The sequence below is a fragment of the Rhinoderma darwinii genome, chromosome 3 (assembly GCF_050947455.1).
Source record: "Rhinoderma darwinii isolate aRhiDar2 chromosome 3, aRhiDar2.hap1, whole genome shotgun sequence".
Lineage (NCBI taxonomy): Eukaryota > Metazoa > Chordata > Amphibia > Anura > Rhinodermatidae > Rhinoderma > Rhinoderma darwinii.
The window spans coordinates 180,687,824-180,695,621 of record NC_134689.1 but is presented as its reverse complement, the minus strand read 5'-3'; the positions used below and the strand labels follow the sequence as shown (position 1 = coordinate 180,695,621).

Here is a 7,798-nt window from a genome sequence, read left to right as displayed (position 1 = left end):
GCCCCTTTAGGGACACACCTAGGGCGTGGCTAACATTGACACGCCCTATAGGCCGGTGACTGGCCACGCCCTTCCGGTTCCGGTACACGCCCTTCCGGTTCCGGGGTGTACCCAGACCACGCCCTTCCGGTTCAGGGCCACGCCTCTTCCGGAACTGATGGTCCCCCAGACCACGCCCTTCCGGTTCAGTGACACGCTTCCGGTTCAGTGACACGCCTCTTCCGGAACCGGTGTACCATAGACCACACCCCTCCGGTTCCGGTGGGTGAACCCCGCCTCTTCCGGAACAGCATCATATGACGCGTACTTAGAAGGATTGTGATTGGTGCGCGCTGAAGCCATGCGGTGATTGGTGCATACGGAATTGTGGGCGTGTTCATTCCCATAGAATGAATGTGATTGGTGGGCACTGAAGCCGTGTTGTGATTGGTGCGTACCGAGTTGTGGGCGTGTTCATTGAACAGAAACATGCCCTGACATGCCTGGAAAGCGTCCGAACATGTTTTCTGCGGTTTTCTGAAACTATAAGTATAACTGTGCGCATGACCGGGTTACATTTTGAATAATGATTGTGATTGGTGCTCGCTGTAACCAAGGCATGACCAGGGTTATATCTGAATACGTTATTCACAAATTATTTGAATAAAAGCTCATTTTGTTCTTTTTGTATAAACACATAAAATTGCTGGGTAAATTTACTGTAAAAAAATAATAAAACAATGTTTAAAAGTTTACCTGGGGTGGGATTCGAACCCACGACGGCTTTTACGCCGATTGGATTTTTATGTCCAACGCCTTAGACCGCTCGGCCACCCTGGTATAGGATGGATAATGTGGCTATAGAATAATATGAAGACGTGTATTAAGGAGATGATTCAGATGGAATTTTAGTTCAGGCGTAGCTAACATTGCGAAGCCAATGTACAACTGACGTAGTCAACCATGAAGGTAATGTCAAAACCAAATAAAAAGCAGACGTATATTTCAACATACATTAGTTTATTTTATAAAAACAAAGGCATACTACAGTTGAAAAGGTGGACATAATATATGTAAGGCAAATAATGTCATTTTTATAAAAAGACGCATTTACATAATATTTACAGAACAAATAAACGTACAGATCAAAATACACAGGAACAACAAATATTTGCAGCGAGACAATGACAGGAGCCGTCGAAAGCCACAACTATGCATTTATATGGTTAACCAATTTACAACAGGCAATAACCTATCAAAGCGTCTTCTTGACAGTGACCGACCTGGGAGTCCAGATAAACTTGGGGATCCTAAAGAAACATTGAGGGGTGTAGACTGTCTTTTCTGAAGTGTTAAGGTCTCAGTCACGGGCGAATTATCAGACATATTGTTAAGCATTTTTAAATGGTCCAGACGCTGTCTAGTAGAGGCATTAACAACAATTGTAGATGGCACATTTAACTCCGCCATGGAACCCAGAAAAGTGTTCCAACCGGCAGGTGCTTTGCTTGCGGTAATGTTACGGTTCTGTGTAACAGTGCGGATTAAGTCCAGTATATTAGAGCCTGGTATAACACTGCCTTTATAAACAAATTCACCTTTGTCATTCCAGGATGTAGTCTGCTTGGCTTGTGACATTTTACTGAGTAACAATGTAGTATTTTTCTTATAGCGGTCGTTTACAGAGCTAATAATCTCACTAATCACAGGGTCGGCGATGTCCAAAGATTTCAACGGGGGAGATTGTAAAGGCGGTGGCATTGTTGGGTCAGATACTTCAGGAGGCATTAAAAGAGTTAAGCTCGTCTTTTCCTGCTTAAGTTGCTTAGCATGCAACAAGTATTTCTGGAGCACAGTTGAATACCGCTTGATCTTTTCATCTTCTGATAAATTGCTTTTTTGAAGTATCTCAGAAATTTCTGAATCGAGTCTTTGTGTAAACGAAATATGTTTTTCGTCGTTATTGAGAGAATTTCTCTGTAAACGCTCCAAATCGTGTTTAGGAACCATGTACATTTTCTCTGCATATTCCATTATCGGTTAGTCAGAAGTCCAGTCAACAGAGGTATAGCAAAACCCAGCAGGGAGCCAATAAAACCGCCCGACTGCTTCACAAGGCGCTTACGCTTGGCAATTGAGCATTTCCTGTTGCTTAGGGTTTTTATAACATTACGCCACTTTTTGAGAATACCTACATGACGGGGTTTTAAGTGTATTTTGCCTTTTAGCACATTGAGAGCTATTTCGCATATAGCAGTTACCAAATCATTCGAAGCCCCGCACAAAATAGTCTTTCTTTGATGCGGCGCTGCGCTCATTAGAGCTTTTAAGCTCTGCCAATTGCGACGTATCCGCTCAGACATACCTACAGCCTTTAAAGGATCTTACACGAATGAATATATCCCAGAAAGTCAGCGCCTTTTAGATTTGCCTTTATAAACGTATAAAGAGGGCGTGTCAGGCGGGAAGAGACCTGTTCTTAAACGGTACTCATCAGGAGTTGCAGCCCTTAAATCCACCAGTAAATAACCGTAGGATTTATGGGTCGCGTCTTCAAAAGCCTCTAAAAAGAACTGTGACTTTCCAGGGTACATTTGGCGGGCTAAAGTTGTTATTTGTAGTTTGTCCCTGGGGTTTTTAAAAAGAACCATATACTTTGTGTTTAAATTAATTGTGCGACTGCTTTTACCTTGACAAAATATATTCTGTACTAGGTACATGATGCTGAGGTTTCTGTGGTGCACATACTTGGTGAATGCTTTTTCAAGCTCAGAGCTATCGCCGGCAACGTCCATCAGGTCATCAACAATTGTTAAATTAACTTTACTAGGCGGAAACAAATCATCATCGTTAAAAGATTGTGGCAGCCCCTCCCTAAAGTGAATATTGGGTATTGTACGTAATAAATTGTCATACAAAGGCTGCCAGCAAGAATAAAACCATACGATGTTATCAGGTCTATGCGACAATGCCGCTCTTTCGTTGTGTAAAAGTTGCATAACAAAATAGCTCTTACCTGAATTAGAGGGGCCAGACAGTATGCATGAAAATGGATGTTGTAGTCTTACATCCATTACAATAAAAACTCAATAACCAAAAGGTATAGTGGTAAAGTCGGATTTGAAAATACGTTTAGTGTATACAAATTTCTGTGTTTTCTGCAAAGGTCGTGTCTCTATCTGCCAATGCCGTTTATTTCTGACAATGCCCGTCTGACGAACCACAATTTTTTTTTGTTCCTCGGGGTCAGGGTGTAAAGGATAGTCCAACACTAGCTCTTTTAAGCTGTCAAAGTTAATGAGCTCCACATTGGCGGCGTTCAGGGTTATGCCTTTCACTTTTAGAGTCGTCTTACCAGTCGTTAATTTGTATCCGTAACTCTTGGGGCCTGCAGATACATATTCTGTAATGTAGGTGTTGTTAGGCAGTTCACTAGTCAGGTCACCTAGATAATCACCCAACGGCGGATTCCAGTCATCCTTTTTGCTGACAAAAATAACAGAGTCAGTATCATGGTAGAGACATCTCTCTTGCAGGGCGTCCAAAACATTGTACAACTCTAGGCGGGCATAAGCGGTCGTAAAGCAAGCAATGAAAACATTTGTATTACGCGCCAAGCTAGGACAAGCTTGTGCGTTCTTCCAACTGATCATTGCTGTCTCATCATCTAAAAAATCCAATGAAGACACCTCGTATTGTGGCAAAAATGTGTAGGCAAAAAGTACATCAGGGTTTGTCACAATACTTGTGTTTAGTAAATTAGAAACTTGACCAAATTTTCCCCACAAAGAGTTTAGAAACAGTTTTGCAATCTGTCTTTTTGCCGGATTAACCTCTATTTTTTCTTTACGCAGTCTAATGCCCTCCTTTACTTCAAATGCATTAATGTATTGGTCTTTTTTTACATCATCTGTACACCATGAGGGAAAACCTGAAGCCTCCTGTTTATCCCTGAGATGTACTTTAATGTAAGATTCAAACAATTTAGTTGTCGATGCTTCAAAGTGCCAAATTTCAAAAATTTCACAAAGCGTGTAACCTTTCTTTAATGCCTTTTGAATTTCAATAGTGCACCAAGTACCGGTCAGTGACCGCTCATCATCCGTGTGTATGCAAGAAGTCGTCAGTTCATTAGTAGCACAAGTACGGCACAAGGGGAACAGGAGCTTGTTATTCATTTTAACAGGCAGGACCGGAAAATATAAACCGCGCGGCGGACATACTTTTACTCTAGCAATGCCAAAGTACGTGTCAAAATGCTTAAAATTATCATAAATGATGACTGGATGGCCGACAGGATACTGCTTAGTTTTGTTGACATAGGGGTACAAACTGGTGAAATCGTAGTAGTGTATACGCTCACCAGGGGCAGTTTTGTGGTATAATTTAATAGCGTTGGTACGGCCACCATAAAGAGCATCACGGGGATTCATAGGTTGTGGGAAACTTTTTTCAAGAAGAAAAACTTGTAAGTCTTTGTCCGTCTCTAGCATACTAACCCAGTCATGTTCCCACATTTCACGCACCTCATAACCATTACATTTTAGAAAATGAGTTTTGACATTCGTTTTGTGATACAATTGACCGTAGGTTGTCTGTGTCACATTGTTAAAAGCTTTTTCATTGTAGCACACAGGACAGCCATGAAAAAAACATCCTTGGAATTCAAAGGCGATCTTACAGCCATTAATTAGCGCATAACCATCCAAAAAATATCTAGCGACGGAATGCTCACCACCCTTTAAAGCGTGTTGTATGTTAATGCCCTCTTTCTGTTCTACATAAAGTAGCCACTGTATGGATGCTGTTGAAAATCTTTTTTGCCCCTTGTGGTAATTGTCTGATGGTACAATGGCTATAGTGTCTCTAGGTAAAAATTTGAACCTGTACATAGCCATGCAGACAGAAGCCAGTGTAGTGAGTTGAAAAGGGTCAATCTCTTGTGTTTCTGTGTCAAGTTCACCAGCAGCGTTAAATTTAGTAGTCGTTTTTTTTGTCATGTCAATTATACTGTTTCTGTAACATAAGCATGCCTCTTTTAGAATTTTAACATCCTGAATACAGTATTCTTTAAGCTCAGTCTGAAAGTCGAATACGTAGTTTTGGTTATCAGCGTACCAAGCCATGAATTTCACTTTCTCATCAGGCATCATGGCTTCAAAACCATACTGGTCTACAGATGGCATAGTACCAATGTAATTTTGATTAGCCACCTGGTTAAAAAAGTGTGGGAAATAACCTTTGGAGCCTGTGAAACCCAACGCCTGTGGTAGCTTACTAAGACTCATGGGCAGGAAATTTAAAGAGTCGATAAACCTAATTCCTAAATCAGCCACTGTGACACAAAGTAATTTACCACCTCTGGCCAGTAAGTCAATTTTAATTTTTTCTTTGACGAGTTGTTTTACGACAAAGTAAACATCATACCGTCCGGCATTATGAGCTATAAACGTGTAGCCACGGAAAGCAGTGTCGATGAATTTTTTAACAAAATCCTCCAAACACGTTAAGCCCTGAAATTCCCAGGACTTCTCCCCAACTAACGGTAACGCGTATACGTAATTAGGTACATGTATACCTGTCTCCTGCATACACTCAAAGTCATAAAAAATGTATCTTTCCGTTGTTTCATCCGGCGTGATTTTTCTCAAATAACAAACGTGCCCTTCAAAAGTGTCAATCACGGCGTAGCAAATTTGACATTTTAAACCTACACACTCGTGTTCGTTTATCTTAGAAACGTATTTGCCGCACGAATCGCAGTATTCCTTAAGTTTACAATCTATTTTTTTCAGGCGGACAAGATTTGTATGGACCTTTAAACAGTCGTGTGAACGGCAAAATGTACGACAACTGGGGCACCTAGGAGACATACCCTTTTCCTCAACACATGTCTTTCTTTGACAAGCTTTACAAAAATAACGGCATGAATGGTCATTTTTGTGATGAAAAGGTGTGTGGCAATAGTCGCAAAAGTAGTTAAAGCCAAAGAACGCTTTTACGTTTTTGATGCCGTAGTAATGCTCTGCATCATGTAATAGAAACAGAACTTTGTCTTTGCAGTAAGTTTCGTTGTGGAAACACTGCCATTCACCCTGGTGATGATAATAGATCTTAATGGTCACATTCAAATGCTTCTCAAATGCAGGGATGTCGCTAAAACTGACTAACCTGTCATCGGGTATGCCCAAAGCCCTATGAATTTCGGAGGCCCTAGTCAACAATACAGAGTCCGCAACATTTTCGGTGTCTAAAAGGGCACAGAGACTGGCAGCCAGACATAAATTGTTATCTGCGTTGTAGAAAACATAGAGCCAACGTCTCTTTGTTTTAATAATTCGGCTGTAAGGGGTCGATCTGAGCCGTCGGCGTGTCATAACCCCGCCGACTCTGTTTCTAACAATTGTAACAACCAGTCTTAATGTCCCATTCCCAATAAGTTCAGCGTTACTCTGCAGTGTATTGACCACGGCGTTCAAAAATGACTCTGCATCAAAGGCGTCTATGTTTCTTTTGTTAGAATACAAAGGATTCCTGAGGCCGTCGCCGGCTAGTCTTAACTGAACAAAGTCGTTGTGTCCCACATCAGCCCTCAGTCGGTTTAAGAGTTCCTGAATAGCGTTACGCACACCCCGGAGGGCCAGAGCAAAGGACGGTAAACGGTCTATATTCGCAAATCTGAAGTGTTGATGATGCTCAACAGCACTAAAAGTGCTAACAGCCCTACGGTACTGGTTGATGAGCTCCAAAAATACAGGCTCTTCTGCAGCACCGTTGGGGTTATTTAATTCATGTTGTACAGGTACTTCAACAACATGCTCTGGCTCAGGAGACTCTTGGCGTACGGGTGATGCAGCTGGCGTTGTTTCATTATGTGTAGGAGGTGTTAGAGAGCCGGCCTCTAAAGACAAAAAATTCTCAGGAGTATTTACCTCAGGGGTATTTACTCTGAAAGCCGCCTCTTCGTCAATATTTTGTATACTGTATGCCCCTTTTCGACGTCTAAGACGATTAAGGGTATTTACCGCTTTCTTTACAGATTTACGATACAGGTGGTTCGTTGTTTTTACCACACCATACCGATAGGTCGTTGGTCGTATGCGTGTCGTAACCCGCTCTCTACGCCATTTAAGGCCTTTCCCAGACATATCTAGTCAGAATTATTTTAGTGCTTTTAAACCTTTGTTGCCATTGCATAAATTCATAGGGTACTGACTCCCGAGATATGTTTAGTTGTGTTGCATTTGTTTCACTTGTAGTCATTGATTTACCATATCGTGTCTGTACAGATTCACAATCATAGGTCTTTTTTGCGTAATTTCGGATCACCGATGGCCGCTCTAGAAGTTTCCCCCGTAGGCTTTGAGGCGTAGACTGCCTATGTTGATAGCTTTTCGTTATCACACTGTCGGTTGAAATCAGATTGTCTAGCGTTGGTTGCTAAAGGCCGCCTTGATTCTGTAGAGCCAATACATATAAAATTAGTTCATACTAGGAAAACGGAAAGCAGAGTGGTGTGTGCTAAAGCTTGCGATGCTCCTGTAGTGTGCATATACATTTAAACAAATAAAATGCGTTCATAGTAGGCAAAAAGTATATAAGAAATTACTTGGTTTATGCGTTGCGGCCCCCTCAGACTTTGCAGTAATCAAGCTGATGTTAAAGAAGGTCGCCGATCCTTTTTTCTCAGTGCCCACAATCCCCTCTGAACGTCTAGCATTGTGTGCCAAAGACAGTCTTGAATCTGCAGATAGAATACACATAAAATTAGTAAATAATAGGAAAACGGTAAGTATAGTGCTGTGTGTTAAAGACAGAC

At 41.5% G+C, this 7,798-nt stretch overlaps 1 non-coding gene across 1 annotated transcript; it reads right to left on the bottom strand.

Annotated features, from left to right (window-relative positions):
• Nucleotides 1-732: 732 nt before the first annotated feature.
• On the bottom strand, nucleotides 733-819 carry TRNAL-UAA (transfer RNA leucine (anticodon UAA)). The gene has a single exon. It is a non-coding gene; the product is annotated as a tRNA-Leu (tRNA).
• Between the last annotated feature and the right edge of the window lie 6,979 nt (nucleotides 820-7,798).